The following is a 23,023-nucleotide window of genomic DNA, read 5'->3' on the forward strand; positions in this document are numbered from 1 at the left end:
TCCCATAATAACCATTGAACTTTTCTCACTAAGGACTACCTTGGAGGTCTTTTCTAATTTGCCGAGTGTCAATTAAGTCTTGAAGAAATTTGGCATATTCCGGAACTTGTCCCAAGGACTCGATAAAAGGAGTATTAATCAGAATACCATTAACTTGATTCATAAATTTGATATGTTCTTGCTCCAGTAGGTGACCTTTGGGTCAAGAAGGAAACAATAAAGGAGGATGAAATACTCGAGCACAAAAAGTATTTTTCTGTTTAGACCTAGGCCACGTCGTGAGATTGAATCCTCATGTCATGATGACGGAGATTCAACAATAATTTTATCTTCGAGTTTCAACCGCTTTGGCTGTGGTTCAGGCTGCTTTGTCTCTTGTTCCAAGGCTTCTGAAAACTCATAAATGGTGTCTTCTTCAATATCAATGGCCATGACATGCGGTTGTGGTTTATTATCGGGATTTAAAGGAAGCAACCGCTCGTTAACCAACGTAGTTAACTGCCCAAGTTGAGCTTCAATGTTTTTGATTGATGCTTGATGATTTCTAAGTAAAGCTTGCCGATCTCTTATTAGAGCTAGTTGATCTCTCGTTGCTGCATTGTTTTCATCATGCCTCTTTTCTGATGCGGCTGCAAATCAGGTGAGCAGTGTTACAAAATCCGTTTTCTTTTCGGGTGCCAGTTCTTCTTTTTGATAAAACAATCTTGCCTTTTGCTTGTATTTATCTTCTTTTTGCTTTTTTCACTCATTGTAAGGCAACCATTCCTTCTTTGGCTTCCTCCAGTCTTCATCATATCAATCTTCACTTGAATAGAATACTTGAGCCTTCCTATTCCAGTTTTCATCTAGATGAAAATCTTTTGTCAAATGTGGACCATTGCAATTTTCATAACCCACATGTATCGCGTATATGGATTGGTCCATCTTGGTCATTCTTCTAACCATGCTACTTAACACTACCATTACCGCTGTCATATCTTCTAATGCACCATTCCCGATCCCGCTAGTTCCATCATTACGAGGGTTGTGATATTCCCGTGAATGCTTCAAAAATTCTTCAATTAATTCATTAATTTCAGCGGGATTCTTCTTAGTTAAAGGTCCTTACGAATCAAGGAGTTTCCTTGTCATGATTTTCATCCCATCATAGAAGATCGAGACCTCTTGTTGCTCATTTAGGTCATTTTGGGGACAATTTCTTAGTAACCCGTTGTATCTTTCCCAAGCATTATACAAAGACTCCCCCACTTGTTGCTCAAAGTTTTCTATGGTCTTCTTGAGTTTAGAAACTTAAGATGGTGGAAAAAATTGTTGGAGGAATTCTTCACGCATCTATGCCCAAGTGTTGATTGTTCCTTGTGAAAGTGCCTTCACTCAGTCTTTAGCTGCTCCTCTAAAAGTAACCGGAAGCATTCGTAACAAGACAGTCTCTCGAGGAATATTAGAAATGTTGAAATAGTCGGCTATGTCATTGACTTCATCGAGGTGCTTGCATGCATCTTCCTGGTCTTTTCCAGAAAATGGAATATCCTTTTGTGTGGTATGGTCATTTCCCTTAAGCTCGAAGGTAGTAGTAGCGGGAATTGTGGGTTGCACAAGTCCAGGACCAGTGTCCTCTCGTATTCTTTTATTGTAGGACTCCATCGTCATGTCATGAATGTCCGTCATGATGCTTTTTGTCTCGCTTCCAGGTTCACTTCTTTTGTCGGTTTCTGATTCAGGATCGTAACCGGATTCTTTTTTTGGTATGAGTTTTTTCAAAGAATTCGATTTGTCTTTTTTTTTTTTATGAATTTTGCTTGATCCTCCTACATTCTTGTCCTTCTTTTTATAAAAAGTTGACTCTGGATCTTCATTTCGTGGTGTCAATGGTGTGTTTGATCTGCAGGTAACTACTGCAATAAAAACAAAAATAATAACGTAAAAATGAACAAAAACGAAATTAAAAACTCCTATTAAACGTTCACCATGACGTGGTAATGATACCACCTCGTGGTAAAGCAGAACAAGTCGATAGAACAAAAAGCTAAAATTATTGAAATCACCGATATTACGTCGTGGGGAAGACCACCATGTCATGAAGTCGATGTTTTTAAACAAAAATTAAATTTTGTAGAAAATTAACTTTTGGGGGTTTTTACCCCACAAAAAGGATCGATTAACATAATGAAATTAAACTAAAATCTAAAATAGTCATTCCCCAACAACGGCGCCGAAAACTTGATGTGTTGCAGACTATAACAATCTAGTTTTAAATTTATATCCTAACTACTTATCTACTATTGCACCTATAAGCAATGTACATAGTCGGATTATAGTATAGTAAAGTAAGTTGGGGTCGAACACAGCGAACAAATCTAATTAACTAAGATATGTACTAAAAATTAACCTAAAAGAAGCAAAAGTTAAAAATGGTTTTCTATCTGATTTTACAAGTTCAGACAAACTTAAACAATTAACTAATAGTTTTAATCAAAATTCTAAAAACAGTTCTGTTTAGTTCAAATCCACTTCTCCTCTATGGTTAGCTACTAATTATGGATTATTAAATTTGGTCACAAATTATTTTGTAATTAGCAATTCAAGTCCAAATTCACTAATCTTTTCATTAATTCATGAACTACCTTGTATGGTCATACATAAGCAAAACAGATAACTAGTTATTAATTTTAGTTGAGCCATGTAAGATTTATCTAAGCAAACACAATTATGGTCACAATTTATGTTCTCCAGCATAGATAATTTTGTTACTTTTATCGCTTATCTAAGATTTGGTCGATCCTAGCTCTAGCAATTTAATATTTACTAAACTAATATGTAACAAGTTCATGTAATTTAATGGTCACTAAGCTACACAAAACCTAAATTCAAGCAATCAAAATCACAAATATTAACATGCTAGGAAATTATAATAAAACATAAGCACAAAACCAACTATTAAAATCCATAAATTCGATAACTATACCATAGAGTTAATGTATCATCTAGCTAAATGAAAGCAACTAAATTCAGCTACTCAAGGCTAAAAACATAGACACGATCTCAATAAAATCGACATAATTAACGTAAACCAAACTAGTGTGATGATGCGTTCTTGAATCTCTTAATCTCCAAGCAATTTTTCTTCAAAAAGAATGTTTTATGCACTTTCTTAACTCTAAAATCGGGTTCTCAGAATAATTCTCATCCAAAAAACTCTCCCCAAAATCCTCCTCAAATCGTAAGAGTGAAGGATAATTTATAGTTTTGGAAAATTCGTGATTCACAACGTGAACAAGGGCTTCACATCGTGACTTTGATACAAATCCTTATCGGACAAGGATTCTGACTTCTTGTGTACTTATCTTCTAGAATAAACACTCCGTGTCGTGATGTTGATGGCCACGTCGTGATTTGGATTTTTTTCGCTGTAATTTTCTTCTTTTAAGCTTCCATCTTCCAAAGTTTCAATTTTTGTCAATTTTTGTCCCTATTCTTCAAGATTTTTCTTTTTGGCTGCATAATACAATTTAATTCAATAAGTACCATATATATTTTCTAATAACCAAAATATTAATCAAAATGTATTGTAATATTTCCTAAAAAGACAAAAATGCAAAAACGGTCCCTGTGGTTTGTCATTTTTTGTGGATATGGTCCAAACCTTTTGAAAATTGGATTTTTGGTCCTTATTGAGAGGTTTGTATGTGGAAAAGGTCCCTCGAGTTAACCATCATTTGTTTTTGGCTGTTAAACCCCTCATGTGCATTCCACTCGAGGACATAAATGTATTTTTACTCGAAAGGAAACAATGGCCATAAATAATCCTGCACATCACAATTGAACAGATTATGTGCACAGTTTCTTCAACCCAATACAACACTCAACCACAAACTAACAATGATAAAATCAATAATCCAAACAACCAACAACAATTGAACCCTTACAGTAAAAATTGATTTATTCTTTGTGTCTGTTTGCATCTTCATTCCCAACCAAGAACAAACTATTTCTCGTTCTTGTGTATACCTGCACCAAAACAAGAAGGAGCTTCATGGAATCCCCCTTTCCCTCCCGACCACACAGCAACCCCAACACCACCTGTCGTCTCGCACAGCTCCAACACCATCTTCCTTCCATTATTGTGACCAGAAAAGAAAGAGAAGAAACAACTGGATTAATCCCGCCACAACCCTCTCAACCCACCCTCGGCCTCCCTCGCTGTCACAGAACACCACCAAGACCGACGAGACCCCCGCTACTTCCATTCTTCTTTCTCTCTTCGGTCCAGCCAATCATCACCGGTAGTGGCGGTCTTGTGGTGAACCATCGAGGAGCTACCCCTCCTCCTCATACTAAAAAATATTGCCCGAAAACACCCCAAATATTGTCGTTCTCCCTCCCTATTTCCTCTTAATTTGCAGTCGAAGAACCTCCACCTGAGTCGAGGTTTGTCGGCGATCAAGAGGGCGATGACCCTCTTAAGTTTCCATGTGCTCCTAGTCGGCTCCATAGCATCAAACACGCCCAAAATCGTCGTCGATCTTCCCTGTTCCTTCCCCTCTCGTGATGTGCTCACCGATCGACCCATTCATTTTCTCATTCCCGATCAGATGACGATTAAGCCCACAAGGGTCGCCGGAGATCGACGCCCTACCCTCCCCTCGTGATATCAACCACCACTAGATCTTCCATCGATGAATTTGATTCATCCGTTTCCTCTCGAGTAAATAGACATTTATGCCCTCATGTGTAATGCATGTGAGGGGTTTAACAGCCAAAAACAAACGGTGGTTAACTCCAGGGACCTGTTCCACAGACAAGCCTCTCAGTAAGGACCAAAAATCCAATTTTCAAAAAGTTTGGACCATATCCACAAAAAATGACAAACCACAGGGACCATTTTTGCATTTTTGTCGCCTAAAAATGTGTATAAATAAGGCAATATTAACTATCTTTCTCACTTACGATTACATATAGTTATGCATACATTATTGATCTTCCAGTTATATAGTAGTGTACTATATGAGACCCTGTTTGTGGTAATAGGTTGATAGATAGGTAGACTAGTTTAGATAATTGCATGTGTTAAGGTTAGTTTGATTGCTTTTCTGATTTATATATATGTCGTCATATATGGTGGTGGGTTGAGGCGACCATACTTTATGCGGTAGGCCAAGATATCCCGACGGGCCATTGGTGAGCTATAGGTCAGAAGCGTACCAATTTTATGATGTATGCATGGGAGGCAGGTTAGTCATGTATTGAAGGTCGATACTGTAGAGCGGTCCAGGTGTATTGTAGGCCTTGCAAGGCTGTCCGGTCAGATTAAAAGCTCATGTGTGCAAGCATTGTATATATAATATGGTGTGTGGTATTTTGGGGGATCTCCCTAAGCTTGTGCATACAGTTATGTATTAAATATTTTTTAGGTATTTATGATGATCGTGGGAAGGAGACAGAGTGACTGTACATACTTATCAGCCGCATTGGAGTCCCACATTTAATTTATATTATCTTGATTTTCATACAATTGTATTTTGAATAAATGAGTTTTTTTCACTTGGTTTTCATGAAAATGTGTTTTAGCTTACTTAATATTGAAACTTTTCTTGTGAAAATGGGACGTGACAAATGGCCATTAGAGTTATATCATACATTGAATGGTCATCTAATACATGCACACACACACACACATTAAAGTTCATAACTTTATTAACCTAACCCTAGGTTATGATTAAACACTAATCATAATTACCAATAGTCTTAGACAATTATGATTGAAATTAACAAAGTTAGATTGGTCAGCTAAACTCTACTAATTCAACAATACGCAACAAAACAACAATCTTTAACATATGTGGCTCTTTAATCAAACTTGAAGAAATAAATTAAATAAAAAAAATATTCGATAAAGGAATCACACCAAGTTATTGGGTTACATCTACTCTAGAGAAAAGATAAGGGTTTTACCCCATAATCAGTAAACTAAAGTAGAAAAACATCATAAAAAGATTGCATGTCATGATCATCAACCAAACTCGAAGTGAAATCTCGATACTTCTAGCACTTGATTCTTCAAATCCTTTCTGTAATTAATTGATTAGCTTCAAAAACGACCCAAAACAGTTCCTGGAAGTCTAAAACAACTTATAACTTGTTGCATAAGGTAGTTAGTGGCTACACACCGAAATAGGTGTAACTTGCTTATTCTAGGTACGTTTGATTTTCCTATTATATTTTGATTTTTTGTTGAAAACTGAAAATCAGAGGTTTATTACATTGGTATGACATGTTTCCTTAGGGTCCGATGCACATAGTGTGACATCCCCAAAATCTCGGCTAGAAAAGACCGGTTTCATTTATGCTTTTTAAACATTTTCAGAGTAAACAAAGTATGATAAATAATATTTACCAAAGCATTTCATAAAGAAATGTATTTTCATTATATAATCAAAACTCGGGATGTCATGTTCCAATACAGACCATAAAGCATAAACGATAATATTACAAGTCATTCAACAAATATATACATATACAGACTTGTAAAAAAAACAACTTGATGATTATCCATCTTATGCCCTCGCGCCACTTCCTGTAATGCAAAGAAACTGAGTGGGTCAGGCTTGGGAGCCTGGTGAGCATATAGGGTTTTCAACCCACAATAAATAATTAAATTAATATTCATCAACCAACAATAACCCAATTACTTATTCCCGTTATTCTCACTTTATGTCCCTAAAATAACTAACACAAGGGACCTAGACTAAGAATATTTCATTGGGGCGACAACACATGCTTTCGGGGCTTTCCCGACAGTATATGTCAAATAAGGCAACCATGGGGTGGGGGGGATGGAGTACAGCGAATGAACACCCAAGCTCATTAACACCTACAGGTGGCGAGCCTGCTAGTGTTCCACAAGACTGTTTAGAAAAGTCTGTGGTCGTCATCTAAACCCCCTAGATGACTAAATCAAAACAACATCGAGGCCTCTCATCTATTTATTACACACCAACTATCTACCCATGTTCTACCCAACATATTAGTAGATAAAAATATACATTTTTATACATAGTTTAAAACATGTATAGCATGCTTTAATCAATACATATTCCATATAACAGATGAGGCACACACACATAACACGTATTTCATAGAGAATAAATCAGATCTATGAGATAGAAGAAAGTGAATATACATTCACACATATAACAACAAAATATATACACATAGCACGTATTTTATATAAAATACTTCATAATTATGCGTTAGAATGAAAGTGACTATACACTCACCTGATCAGAAGATGATCGGATAACACTACGACTTGCAGAAGTAGTATACTTCGATAGATCTGGAAGATCTTCATAAAAAATCGGACTCCTCGCGGGCAGAGCTTCGGCTCGGGAATCGCACTTATCGGGATCTCGGGAGCGTAAAACTTCCTTCTTAACTTGGATATGAGATCTGGGGTGTCGGGATGGCTTCGGGGGTTTACACACAGAGCTTCGACACAAAAAAAGAGAAGAAATGAGCAAGAATGCCCGGAACCCTCGCATCCCTTTTATAGGAGGTTGAGGCCTCGCAGTACGTTGGGCGTACGAGGTTACGCAGGGTGTACTGCCTCGATCGTCATGGCATACGTATCCAAAATTACTCGAGTGCGAGGCGCGTCATGCTTCGCTGTATGCGGGGCGTACCGCCTTACGCTGGGCGTAATCCGGATAAGTCCGGTGACTCCTCTTCGGATAATATCGGGTATAATAATTAAATTTAAATATTAATTATTTAATAAACTTTGAAAATTCATATCTTCATCATACGAACTCCGTTTTTGACGTTCTTTATATCCACGCGTAGGTGAGACTACGCTCTACAAATTTCTTTTAGACTCCATCGGCTAGTTTTGAATTTATTTTTATTATCTATTTTTAGTAGGCCCGGACAGAAAAACTTCGTTATAAATTCATAACTTCTTCGTCCGACGTCCGTTCTCGCCTAACTTTTCATCGTTTCACCACTAACAACGAGATCTTCAATTCTCGTTTAGATTATTTCGGCTAAAAACCGCTCTATCTTAAATCGAGTATTCGGGCTGCATACCGCTAAGTCGAAACTTCAGAAAATCATAACTTCCTCATACGAAGTCAGATTTGGGCGTTCTATAGATATTCGGAAACCTCGTTTCAGCCACTACAACTTTATGCAAAGATATCGGGCTTATCTCATACTTTAAATTTGACGCTTATTTTATTCCTAATTCATTAAATTATAATAATTAAGAAAATAAACACATAATTCACATCATTCACATAATACTCAAATATTTCATCATTAGTACTTCAAAAAGAGTTACAAGGGTTAACCTAGACTATTACATCAATGATAATGCCTAGCCTGGAAACGCGGGCATTACAATTCTCTCCCCCTTAGGATGATTCCGTCCCCGGAATCACACATCAACAAACAAATGCGGATAGCGACTCAACATGTCACTCTCCGTTTCCCAAGTGAGATTTGGCCCATTCGAATGCTTCCAACGGACCAACACTAATTTGAGCATCTTGCGTCGAAGCTTCTTAGTCTTTCGATCAATAATTGCCTCTGGTTCTTCAAATAACCTCTTGTTTTCATCAATTCTCAATTCAGAAATTGGAATTATATTAGGAACTTCTCCTATGAACTTCCTCAAATAACACACATGGAAATTGTTATGAATACCATTCAGTTCTTCTGGTAGTTCTAGCTTGTACGCTTGGTTCCCAATCCTCTGAAGAACTTTAAACGGTCCAATAAACCTCGAACTTAACTTTCCCCTTTTACCAAACCTTATAAGTCCCTTCCATGGTGAGACTTTAAGCAAAACCGAATCTCCAACTTCAAAAGCCATCAGCCTTCGCTTCTTGTCAGCATAGCTCTTTTGACGATCTTGAGCTTCTAGCATTCTTTTTCTAATTATTTTCAACTTTTCAGCAGTCTGATGGACCATCTCGGGACCCATAAACTGCTTTTCCCCAGCCTCAAGCCAACAAGACGGCGTACGAAACTTCTGTCTGTACAAAGCTTGATAAGGTGCCATCTTTAATGCTCGAGTGGAAACTATTATTGTAGGAAAATTCTACCAAAGGTAAATGTTTATCCCAGTTACCTAGGAATTCCAGGGTACATGCTCTCAGCATATCTTCAAGTGTTTGTATCATTCTTTCGCTCTGACCATCAGTCTGTGGATGGTAAGCTATACTTAAACATAACTTGGTACCCATTTCCTCCTGTAGACTTTTCCAAAACCTTGAGGTGAAATGGCTGTCACGATCTGACACGATCGCTAACGGGACACCGTGAAGCCTCAAAATTTCCTTCACATAAGAATTCGCAAGCTTATCCATAGACCATTTCTCCTTGGCTGCTATGAAATGCGCACTCTTAGTGAATCGATCAATGACCACCCAAATCATGTCGTGACCATTCTTTGTTCGGGGTAGTTTAGTGACAAAATCCATAGCAATGTCTTCCCATTTACCCATAGGCACAGGTAAAGGCTCTAAACTCCCATATGGTTTCTGATGTTGTGTCTTGACTCTTGCACAAGTCACACACTCGGCCACATACTTTGCAACATCAAGCTTCATCGTCCGCCACCAGTAGTAGGGTTTCAGGTCCCTATACATTTTAGTGCCACCAAGATGAATTGAGTACATGGTTTTGTGAGCTTCTTCCATCAGAAGATCTCTTATCCCTCCGGAATTAGGTACCCAAATCTGATCTTGGAACACCTTCATTCCGTGACTGTTTATACCGAACACTAACGTTTTACCCAAACATTCCTCCTTTCGGTCATTCTTCTCAGAAGCTTCCTCTTGAGCTTTCTTTATACTTCCCACAATTGTCGAGACAACTTCTATTCTCAACGCTCTTGGCCTTTTTCCTTCATGATTGACTTTCCGACTGAGAGCATCAGCAATAACATTAGCTTTACCGGGGTGGTAAAGTATCTCACAGTTGTAGTCCTTAAGTAATTCTAGCCAGCGTCGTTGCCTCATATTCAATTCTTTCTGACTAAAGAGATATTGGAGACTCTTATGATCAGTGAAAAGTTTGCACTTCGTGCCATAGAGGTAATGCCTCCATATTTTTAGAGCGAAAACTACCGCTGCCAACTCCAAGTCATGAGTCGGGTAATTCTTTTCATGCTCCTTTAGTTGTCGAGACGCATATGCTATCACCTTTTCTCTTTGGGTCAAAACACAACCCAATCCAACCTCAGATGCATCGCTATAAACAGCGAAGTCTTCAACTCCCGGTAGAGATAAAGTCGGTGCCTCGCATAGCTTCTTCTTTAGCTTCTCGAATGCTTCTTTATGCTTATCACTCCAAGTATAAGTAGCTCCTTTGTGGGTCAAAGTTGTTAATGGACTAGCGATCGAAGAAAAGCCTTGGATAAACCTTCGGTAATATCCGGCTAATCCTAAAAAGCTTCAGATCTCCGTGGGACTTTTTGGTTGTTCCCACTTCATTACAGCCTCAATCTTTGCTGGATCAACCATTATCCCTTCTTGGTTAACCACGTGACCCAAGAATTGGACTTCTCGGATCCAAAAATCACATTTGGAGAACTTCGCATACAGCTTCTCCTTCTTCAAGACTTCTAACACTTCTCGCAAGTGTCTGCCATGCTCCTCTTGGCTTTTCGAGTAAATCAGAATGTCGTCTTTGAATACTATCACAGATTTATCAAGGAACGGATTACAAACCCTATTCATTAAATCCATGAATGTTGTTGGAGCATTGGTTAGTCCAAACGACATAACCAAGAACTCATAGTGTCCATATCGTGTTCTGAACGCAGTCTTCTCGATATCATGCTCTCTCACTTTTAGCTGATGATATCTTGACCTTAGATCGATCTTCGAGAAATAGCTCGAACCTTGTAATTGATCAAACAGGTCATCAATCCTTGGCAACGGGCATCTATTCTTTATTGTTGCCTTGTTCAGCTCTCTGTAATCGATGCACATTTTCATACTTCCATCTTTCTTCTTCATGAATAACACCAGAGCTCCCCAGGATGATGAACTAGGTCTAATGAAACCTTTGTCCAATAACTCTTGAAGTTGCATCATCAGCTCCTTCATCTCCGTTGGTGGTAATCGATAAGGTGCTTTTGCTATTGGCGTGGTCCCTGGTAACAATTCTATTCTGAACTCCACTTGTCTATCAGGTGGTAATCCAAGAAGATCTTTGGGAAATACTTCCGGATAATCACACACCACTGGAATACTCTGCATCACCTTCTTTTCCTTCTTAGCATCAATCACGAATGCTAAATATGATGTACATCCCTTGGTCAAACACTTTCTGGCTTTCATTAGAGAAATGATTCCAGAATTTACTCTGCTTTTGTCCCCATACACCATAAACGAATCTTTCCCAGGCGGGTTTACTTTAACTATCTTCTTCTTGCATAAAATTTTGGTATCATTGGCGCTAAGCCAATCCATTCCCAGAACGATGTCGAAACCATTTAGTTCGATAGGCAATAATTCCTCGTGAAACTTATTCCCATTAAGGTCGATTAAGATGTTTTTCATACGATGGCTAACAGGTACAAACTTGCCACTAGCAACTTCGACTAATAAAGCATTATCTAGTCTATCAATAGGCAAAGCTAGTTTTCTACCAAACTCATGTGAAATAAAGGAGTAGTTGGCTCCAGAATCAAACAAAATTTGAGCAGGTAATTTGTTTATGAGAAAGGTACCTGAAGCGACATCATCTTCATCTTTCGCAGCCTCAAGTGTAATCTGGAAGGCTCTCACCTTTGGCTTTGGTGGAATGTTGGGCTTCGCTGCCTCCTTCTTCTTCGAACAGTCTTTCAAAATGTGCCCCTCTTCATTACAACCAAAACACATCCTTTTGTTGGACGGACACTCATTGGCAAAATGTCCAATTTTTCCACACTTGTAGCAGGTTACTTCCTCACTACATTTTCCAAAATGCTTTTTCTTGCACTTCTCACACCATTTCGCTTCGCCTCCTTTTCCTCTAAACTTTTTCGAATCAGACTTCGAAAATTTGCTTTTCTTATTGGAACCCGAAGTTCCTTCAAACTTTCTTTTCTCGCCAACTTCAACCTTGCTGGCAGTTCTTCCCTTGATCATGTCCTCAACAGACTTGGCAGCCCAAATAGCTGCCTCTAGAGTAGGTGCCTGACGAACTGGCACTGCGTACTCCCATGAGAGTCCCTTCGCGTACCGGTCAACCTTTTTCAGCTCATCTGGAACGATGCGCAAAGCAAACTCCATCTTGTCTGTAAAGTTATTAGTGTATTCATCAACTGACATGATGCCTTTTGTCAATGTCAAAAACTTATTCTCCAACTCCAACAGATTTTGAGCCGAGCAGAACTTGCGCTTGAACTGCGCCAAGAACTCTGCCCATGACAACTGCAGTGGATCATTAGGGCTTAAAGTCTTCCCTAGAGTGTTCCACCAACAAATGGCTCCACCTCGGAACTGACGCACTGCATAGATAGTCTGCAACTTGCCTCTGCAGCCACAAGTCATAAAGGCCAATTCCATCTCCGAGATCCAATCCATAACTCCGATCGGATCCTCCTTTCCATTGAAGGTCGATGGTTTGCAAGTTAGAAAGTCCTTGTACTTGCATCCCATTCCATCATTCCTTCCATCATGGTTGTTTTGCCTAACTATCGGTGGGTTGGCTTGACCAACAGACCCACTAAAGTTTCCGCCTTCCGAGTGCCCTTCATTCAATTCGGGCTCTTCCACTTGAATTGACAGTTCTTCACGATTCTGTTGAAGCAACCGCCTAGTCTCCTCTATTTTACGATCCAACATCGTTTGAATCTTCATTTGTACACCAACCATTGTTATCGGCTCAGGTGCTGCTGCTACGACGGGTATTTGCTCAATCACTAGTGGTTGATTCCTGTTTTCATCAGCATTTGCCCAAGTTCATTAACACCTATAGGTGGCGAGCCTGCTAGTGTTCCACAAGACTGTCCAGAAAAGTCCGTGGTTGTCATCTAAACTTCGCTAGATGACTAAATCAAAACAACATCGAGGCCTCTCATCTGTTTATTACACACCAAATATCTACTCATGTTCTACGCAACATATTAGTAGATAAAAATATACATTTTTATACATAGTTTAAAACCTGTATAGCATGCTTTAATCAATACATATTCCACATAACAGATGAGGCACACACACATAACACGTATTTCATAGAGAATAAATAAGATCTATGAGATAGAAGAAAGTGAATATACATTCACACATATAACAACAAAATATATACACATAGCACGTATTTTATATAAAATACTTCATAATTATGCGTTAGAATGACTCCTCTTCGCTGTACGCGGGGCGTACCGCCTTACGCTGGGCGTAATCCGGATAAGTCCGGTGACTCCTCTTCGGATAATATCGGGTATAATAATTAAATTTAAATATTAATTATTTAATAAACTTTGAAAATTCATATCTTCATCATACTAACTCCGTTTTCGATGTTCTTTATATCCACGTGTAGGTGAGACTACGCTCTACAACTTTTGTTAAGACTCCGTCGGCTAATTTTGAATTTATTTTTATTATCTATTTTTACTAGGCCCTGACAGGAAAACTTCGTTATAAATTCATAACTTCTTCGTCCAACGTCCGTTCTCGCCTAACTTTTCATCGTTTCGCTACTAACAACGAGATCTTCGATTCTCGTTTAGATTGTTTCGGATAAAGACCGCTCGATCTCAAATCGAGTATTCGGGCTGCATACCGCTAAGTCGAAACTTCAGAAAATCATAACTTCCTCATACGAAGTCAGATTTGGGCATTCTATATATATTCGAAAACCTCGTTTCGGCCACTACAACTTTATGCAAAGATATCGGGCTTATCTCATACTTTAAATTTGACACTTATTTTATTCTTAATTAATTAAATTATAATAATTAAGAAAATAAACACATAATTCACATCATTCACATAATACTCAAATATTTCATCATTAATACTTCAAAAAGAGTTACAAGGGTTAACCTAGACTATTACATCAATGATAATGCCTAGCCTGGAAACGCGGGCGTTACATAGGCCCATGGGCTCAATGTCTTTTATAGTTTTAGGGGTTATTTAAGTGTCATTAACCCCAAAGGTTAGCTCATTCTCAACCCTCTTCATCCTCGAGATAGAGATTCGGAAACCCTAACCCCTATTCTCTCATTTTTGAGCCCTTGTGTCCTTAGAAAGCATATTTCTCATCATTTATGGTTAAAGCTTGAGGATTAAAAATCATTTGCGTGCTTGGAAGGAACTCTCAAGAATAGATCCAACCAGTTTGCATATTTTCTGGTCCATTGTGAGTGTAACCTGCAATCTTTATCCTTAAATGTCCTTTTCAGCACTGAGGATTGTTCTATGGACGATTTGGTCATGAAAAGTTGGTGTTTTATGCATGTTTTCTAAACCATGCAAGTTGTGTTGGCTTTTTTAGGTCATTTTGGTGCATGAAGTCTAGATCTTGATAGTCTGGGGTTGTCTCAATGGATAATGTTTGAAAATTTATCCATAAATATCTAGTTAAAGACCAGATCTAGAAGTTAGAGTAATGACTTATGGATTAAGTCTTTTACTTTACACAGATGGTTTGGGTGCGACATGTCAATCGCACGCGCAATGCGCTTTTAAGATTTTTATGATTCGAGTTCGTTTTAACCTAAAGGGCTTGATTGTTGTTCCATGTAGTGGGTGTGGGGTGCCTGCTTGATAAGATGTTTACTTCTTGACTTTTGGACTAGGTTTAACCATGGGTCAAACTTTAGGGTTTTGGGTAAAGCTAAGGTTTGACCTTTTATATTATGTCTAGGTTATTTATGAAGTCGACCTTACACTTTCTGTGTATTGTTCTGTTTATCTAGTTCATCTATGAGGTGAGTCTTCTCACTATACTATGTAGGACACGAGGTGTAAATATATGTTTGTTGTCTTTATGACTCTTGATTGTATGTTTATAGGTTTGTTAGGTTGGGGCCATTATTCAGGACAAGGTCTATTATTCGGAAAGGGGCCTATAATTCAGGGTGAGGCCCAGTATTCAGTATGTGGTCCCAAATGCAGGGAAAACCCATTATTCTGTTTTATATATATATATATATATATATATATATATATATATATATATATATATATATATATATATATATATATATATCTTTATACTTTAATAAGCATTTAGGCTCAAATGCTGAATTTTAAGAGATACAATCTTTATGCACTCTGTACAATCAATTTATGCATTCAACTTTTAATTAGACAACATATATCTTAAACAATCTGGCTCTTGACCCATTCCCAATTCCTTATCTAGTCTAACAACCCCCATTGTTTCGCCCTTTCTTCCTCCCAATAATGTTATACCGTCGTTACTTTCTTCTTGGCCATTTATATAACCCATCATAAACATTTCTACATCGCCTAGTCCTCTGATCTACAATTCCAGCCGCCGACCACTGCCCACAAGCTGTCCACCTCCAGCGTCGCCGACCACTCCTACCAATTGCCATCGTTACTATGACCTAAATCGACACCACTAACCACCTCACTCATTCTACGAAGATATAGTTGGTATGCCTTCTTCTGCCTTCAACTAGTGAAGTTAATCCATGCGTTGTCTTATTCCTCCTAGATCTGGTAAACCATTGACGCTCTTTCATTAGAAAAGCCCACCATTTCATCAATTTTTCTCTTTATTTGAAATCATATTCATATCAAGGTAAAAATTTCTTGATTTTTTTTAAAATTTCGAGTGTAAAGTTTAGGACTTTTGCATCAGTTGGACCAGTTTGGATAGCTAAGGCTATCTTTCTCCGTATGTCTTGGCACACACACACACACACCCACACACACAAACCACTACTACCTTTTCTTTCTTTTTATGTCCAAGGTTGTGAATATCCACAAGAGTGATGATTTTTTAAATAGAAGTTTTCTCAAAGATTTTTTGGTTTTGTTCAACAACCTCATATTAACGGACACAATTGAAAATTAACCAGGAATATGGCTTTGGTTTTGGGTTTAGGATATACATGCTTAAAAATATGTAGGATTAAGGGAGATTTTTGTTCCACATGTAACATTCTTGAACAAGATTCTCTTTAATTTCAGTTTTTATGGATTTATTTAGAGCTTCTTATGGATGTTTGGTCAAGGTGAACATCTGAACCATTTGAGATGTTTGATTTTAGAAGTAAACACCCATTTCTCTATCTTCTCAAAGCTTAATCTGAACCTCTTTCCAACTTCTTCAATTTTGATATTATTTGCTTATTGTTGTGTTTAAGATTTTACTTTTGAATGGAATGATTTGTGAGAAAGCTAACAGAAGAAAAAGGGTATTGATCCAATATTTGCAAAGACATGTCCAAGCTCCACTTGAAATTCAATGTAACTTTTTTTTTCTGACTTTGCCCTTTTACCCTTCTTGCCCAACTCAAATGGTTGGTTTTATTTCTCAAAATTGCATAATCTAAGATGTATTCCTCTTCATTTCCTTTTTATTGGGTCTGTTAACATAAGATAGTTGTCCGTATACAATAATGAGGGAAATGTGTCCTAGGATGTTTGAGCAATCTTTGCTGTAAATTTTGTGGATTCAAGGGTGGTTTAGTCAATTTCATGTGTGTGTATTGCAAGTAGAAGGGAAGTAACTACTTTCTTTGGGTTTGACAAAAAAGTTAATTGATATGGTTTGCTTGGTTTAGATACAAACACAATTGATCTTGGAGGCGATGAGTTTTATATGTTTAGAATACTAAAATTCATGTTTCAAAAAATGTTAATTACTTTCAGTGGCAGTGATGACATTCTTGAATTAGATAAAGAAAGGAATTGAAATGGCATTCCAAAAGAAGAAAACAGATCTTCATATATTTTACCGGAGCCATTGAATATACCAATTTTCTTTTTATTCGTCATGTGTACATTAAATTTATTTTATTTTTAAAGTGGTGTATTCTTAAAGCTATATGCCTCCGTTTCTCTTATTTTTGTCACATTAATATCATTGTTTAGCTAATGGTTCAAAAAGGGACGACTCTACATGGAGGGCGTATGGAGAATTTGGAATGGAATCAGAGTTTGCCCCATTTTCTTATAGTTAAAGAAGAAAAGTGAGTTTGCCCCCCTTTCCTTATAGTTAAATCATTCTGTTAATTTTTCTTCAAATGTTTAGCAATTTCTTTGAATGACAAATGTACATAGCTTGATCTAACCATAGTGTTTTGAAGTGACTTTACGGTCATTCATGAGTATATTGCAAACCTTGTTGTGATGGTACTATGTTTCTCAGTTTTTGTAATGATTACTAAAAGGCATTTATGATCCGATCTTCATATCATGGTTTTTTCTTTCTTCCCTCACTCCAAACATTCTTGGTTTTGTCATCATCATACTTTGAAAAATAGCATTTGTATTTTCACTTTTTTTGCATCGTACTTTGAAAAAATAACATTGTACTTTTAATTAAAGATATAGAATTTGGGTAGGTTTTGAAAAGTATAATGTTTTACTAAGAAATAATTCTAAGAGTACAATGCCATTAGTGGGAAGAAATTTAAAACTAAAATGCTATGATAAGAAAAAAATGGAAATAATATTGTAATGAAAAGAAACGAAAATATGATGCTATAATGCATCATTATGGATTGTAATTTTAATATGTTTATGTATATAAACTTTCTTTAGAGTTTAATACTTTTGAAATGGTAATATATTATTGTTGTAGGTACTTAAATCTTTTTAAAATGTGTATTGCTAGAACAAAGGGAAGTTGTTTTTAAGTATTGGTGGCTACAACCATGGCAACAGTTACAATAGTTAATTGAGAATTAATTGTTTTTGAAATTGTATTATGTAAATAAAATGTATTTGTATGGCATTAAAAGACAGAGACCTTATCATTTGAAAATAATAAATTACATACTTAACTATAAAATCTTGCAACTGTTTTATGTTATTAAGTCTATAAATTGTATAAAGATAGTTGGACAATATTGAGATTGTAATTTTTGTTTTCAGAAACAAGATTAGATAAATATACAATTTTTTATTTGAATTTCAAAATCTAAATTTACAGCATGACAATTTGATAGAAATAATGGTTTGTAAATTTGGATTATATGGGTTTGAAAAAGATTAAAATTGATAATTTTAATATTATGATTCGTTATATATTTTTTAAATATAAAAACCCTGAAGATAAATCAACCATAAATCATTAAAACTAATTTTATCATTTACTATTTTTTTTTTTTAATTTTTCCGATCATAAAAACAATAAAATAAAATAACTTACGATTTGTTATTTTTACCTTTCTTAAAAAATCAATACTTTTTATTTTTTTATGAAAATAAGTTATACCGATAAGTTTATTAATTCTTTATATATATATATATATATATATATATATATATATATATATATATATATATATATATATATGACTTATCATCTAAAAATAAATAAGTAATTCTTCGATACAAGAAATAGAAATGTTTATATACATTAACGATATATTTAAATAGTAAATGGTATTTATAATTCATTTTGTGTTCTTTGGAATCCAATATGTTATCATGAAATAGAAATGTTTTGTTTTTGACATAATGGATCCAATATATGAAAACTCTTTTCCAACATTACATACAAATAATGAAAGTAAAAGTGAAGTTCGACGAACAATTCAACAACAATGAAGTCTATACATCAAATGTGGTGTATAAAGAAATACTACACGATTAATAATGTATAATCAGTCATGTCTTCATGTAAAGGTTGCAGAAATCGCTTGGCGGTAGCTCGGCGGTGGACTGGGTCAAGGGATTAATCAGTTAGGCGGGTATTAATTGGGGATTAATCGGGTACCATTAATTATTAAAAATAGTATTAAAATTTAATAAATATAACATTTATCCTAAGATTATAAATGAATAAGTTAACAAATAATAAATATGTAATACAAAATTTATTTTTCTTTTCATTTTGTAACTTTCTTCTCTTAAGTATTTACTCAAACATTTGGCAAGCTAGTTAAGTTATTTTATAACAAACCCAAAACATATGAATAAAATTGACCATTATTAATATATCCCACTGACAAAACTAATAATATACATGTCTCATGAAAAAACACAAAAGAGACTTCTAGCTCCCATGAAACACACCACACATCACAAAATCCATCACCCAGGTATGCCATTTGGAAACTCGATTTCCCAAATGATCATCAAGTAAATGAAACTCGATTAACAAGCTCCAACAATGGCGATTTTGCTTTACAAGATCTGAAGTCTGAACTCCAAATTCTTCTACTAAATCATGGAACGAATAGAAACAAATACCTGTAAATTGAATATGGAATTTTTGAATAAAAGTTGCAATCGATGATTTTTAATTCAGACATACAGAAAAAAAGTAATAGTTACCCTGCAACCTTGATTGGCAGCTTCAGATGGATGGAAACTATCCTAGAACACATACCGAGACACGATGGAACATGTCGCGATCGATTTAGGTTTACATAAGAACACCATTGTCTCTACTCTTCCTGTTCCACAACACCCTCTCGACGCATCCAGAAAGCCTAAAATTTCATGAAATATCACTTAATAATTGGTATATAACACAATAAAGATTAGAGTTGGAAAATTGAACTAGAAACATATTAGGTTCAAAAAATGCTCAAACAAATTCTAGAAATTGGTTAAACCCGTTTTCTTCCCCAAATAATTTCTAGAAATTGCAATTCGAATAGCAAATAGAAGAATGAAAAGTGGAGACTGGAGACTAACTTGAAGGAGAAGTCGGAAGATGAATAGAAGATAACAGATGAGGAACAGAAGGCGTCGGAGCCTCACACATAAGCTTTAGCAGAAGACGATGAACTTCAAATGTTACCGATGTGCTTCAGACGAACTTGAGATGAGGAAGATGGCAGCGTGGTGGACGGAGAAGAAGATGACGACACTGTGAATGGAGAAGACCATGGCAGCGTTTGTTCGTTCCTTCCTTAAGTCCGACAGAGAGAATTTAAAAACGAAAAAAAAACGAATGCGATGGAATGGGGTAATTGAAAGGAACCCTACCATCAATTTTTACATTTTGACAATTTAGCACCTGAAAATTTTAAAGTTTCGTTGACCAGCGTTGACCGATTAGAGCGCCTAGACCCACCTAGCTCCGATAATCTCCGTCTTTGACCGATTTTGACCACGTTCGAATAAAGAGGCCGATTAGCTATAAACGTCATCAGTCGAGGACCGCCAAGCGCCTAGGCGCTGATTAATCGGCCGCCTAGGCCGATTTTTGCAACACTGCTTCCTGTACATTTGTAAATTATACAAACTTTTCATTTTAACTTATTTTTTATTTCATTTCTGCTCGCATGATCTTATTGATAATTATTTAGATGTAGTGTGTGTGTGTGTGTATATATATATATATATATATATATATATATATATATAATCGCTTCTATAAACTAACATCTGGAAGAAATTATTCACACCCGTCGCTTGGCGCGGGTAAATAACTAGTATATATATATATATATATATATATATATATATATATATATATATATATATAATCGCTTCTATAAACTAACATCTGGAAGAAATTATTCACACCCGTCGCTTGGCGCGGGTAAACAACTAGTATATATATATATATATATATATATATATATATATATATATATATATATATATATATATATATATAGTAGCCATAAATTTTTATATTGGGGTACAAACATTATTAATAAATATGCTATGTAGTTATCATATCCGAAGCATTACAAGACATGATATAATCTCTTTAGCTAGGGGTACAATAACATAGAACTTGTTTACAAATATTTTTTTTATATACATAAAATATTTTTTTAGGGGTGCTGTAGTACCCCAATGCCCTATTTGGCTCCGCCACTGTGTGTGTATGTATATATATGTATGTATGTATGTATGTATGTGTGTGTGTGTGTGTGAGTCTTGGGGAACTCACTAAGCTTTTTGCTTACGGTTTAAATTTTAAATGTTTCAAGTAGTTTTGGTAGCAAGGGGAAGAGCATCACTTGATTGTGTCACATCACTTCAAATTCCACACTATCTGTTTTTAGGATTTTATTATAATAATTTAATGGAACTTCAAACTGATTCTTTGAATATTAATGTTTGGATTGATGTCGGATGGTTTTACTTTTTTTTTTTTAAAATAAAAATTTTACTCTATATTTTAGGACGTTACATAGGGTTGAAAATATCGGATATATATAGGAAACAATGAATCCGCATCGGGATAATGACATATCCAGGTCGAAGAATGTCGGGAATCTATATCCGATACAAACACAATTTCAGATTTAAAATATCCTGAAGGACATAGCACGCCATCTAAGAGGGGCGATGCGTTTTTCGCTAATTTTTGTTCCTTTATCTTATTTTTTTGTCCTCATTAGCCCCGTTCTCTTCCTTTTGCATCCCAACTATAATTTTACCTGTAATTATCCATTTCAAAGCATATTAATTATCATTTATCTGTAAATATTACATTTTATAATAATTTATTAAGATAATTTCCTAAAGCATATAGTTAATTAAGGGAACATCAAACATAAAGAAGGGTTTTAATTATTGGTTAAAGTTAGCGGCTGATTGGCAGGATTTGAATTTTTAAGATCTGAATTTTTAAGAAATCTGAATTTCTAAGAGGGTCTGAATTTTTAAGATCTGAATTTTTAAAATGTTGTTTGGTTGGAACCTCTGAATTCATGTGCTGAATTATCAAAATGACCATTATACCCTTTTTTATTATTTTTTGCTGAATAATTAAAATATATATATATATATATATATATATATATATATATATTATATATATATATATATATATATATATATATATATATATATATATATATATATATATATATATATATAACACCATATAAAATCCAAATTAACATAAATTAAAATTTATCTTCAATAGTTTATAATCCTTTTGAGATATGTTTACAAAAATAACATCATTTTATTTACATCCTTAGGATTTCAAAGTTAAAAAACAAAATATTTGATATTGAATGTTGAGATATAAATGATAACAAACTTGCAACCGACTTTTCAAAGTATGTTGCAACCTACAAATCCAAATTCAACAAGGAAACAAATAAACACTTTAAACAAATATATATATATATATATATATATATATATATATATATATATATATATATATATATATAGAGAGAGAGAGAGAGAGAGAGAGAGAGAGAGAAACTGCATATCAAATCCATCACTAACTTTTTAAAGTATGTTGCTAGAATCGATAATTTGTCAAAATCTTCAATTGTTATCACTTGTATAAACTACAATATTAACCAATCAAATTACCCTTCTGTATTATTTTTCAATGAATTCAAATGCTTGTTTATATAAAAACCGAAAAAATTTCTTAAATAATTATTAAAAAAAAAACCTAAACATTATATAAAATCCAAATTGAACATACATCAAAATGAACATGTACAAATCCAAATAAAACATAAATATTTTAAAATCCTAAAAATTATATTGAAATCCAAATAAACCTTACAAGCACATCAGCACATATGATATGAACTGTGATTTAAAAAAAAAAAAATAAGCATCAGATCAGATATTCCTGTCCATACATTACCACATCAAATTTCAACATCAATACATCAAGAAAAGGTATTTCAGGAAAAAAAATGACCAAAACAACCCTGATATTGCATTTGCCATCTCTAATCAAAGGATATGTAATCGAATTCCTCAATTCCAAATTGAAATCATCAATCTTTATGTCAATTTAGTGTCACTTTAAATAAAAACATGCTTCCTGAAACAATTTGAGTAAAACAGAACAGTGGAGCAATTTGTGTGAACGACACATTTGACAATGGAGATTTCAACAAAAAAATCACCAAATGCCAGCA

Source organism: Lactuca serriola, chromosome 7 (genome assembly GCF_051521515.1).
Source record: "Lactuca serriola cultivar US96UC23 chromosome 7, Lser_US96UC23_V15, whole genome shotgun sequence".
Lineage (NCBI taxonomy): Eukaryota > Viridiplantae > Streptophyta > Magnoliopsida > Asterales > Asteraceae > Lactuca > Lactuca serriola.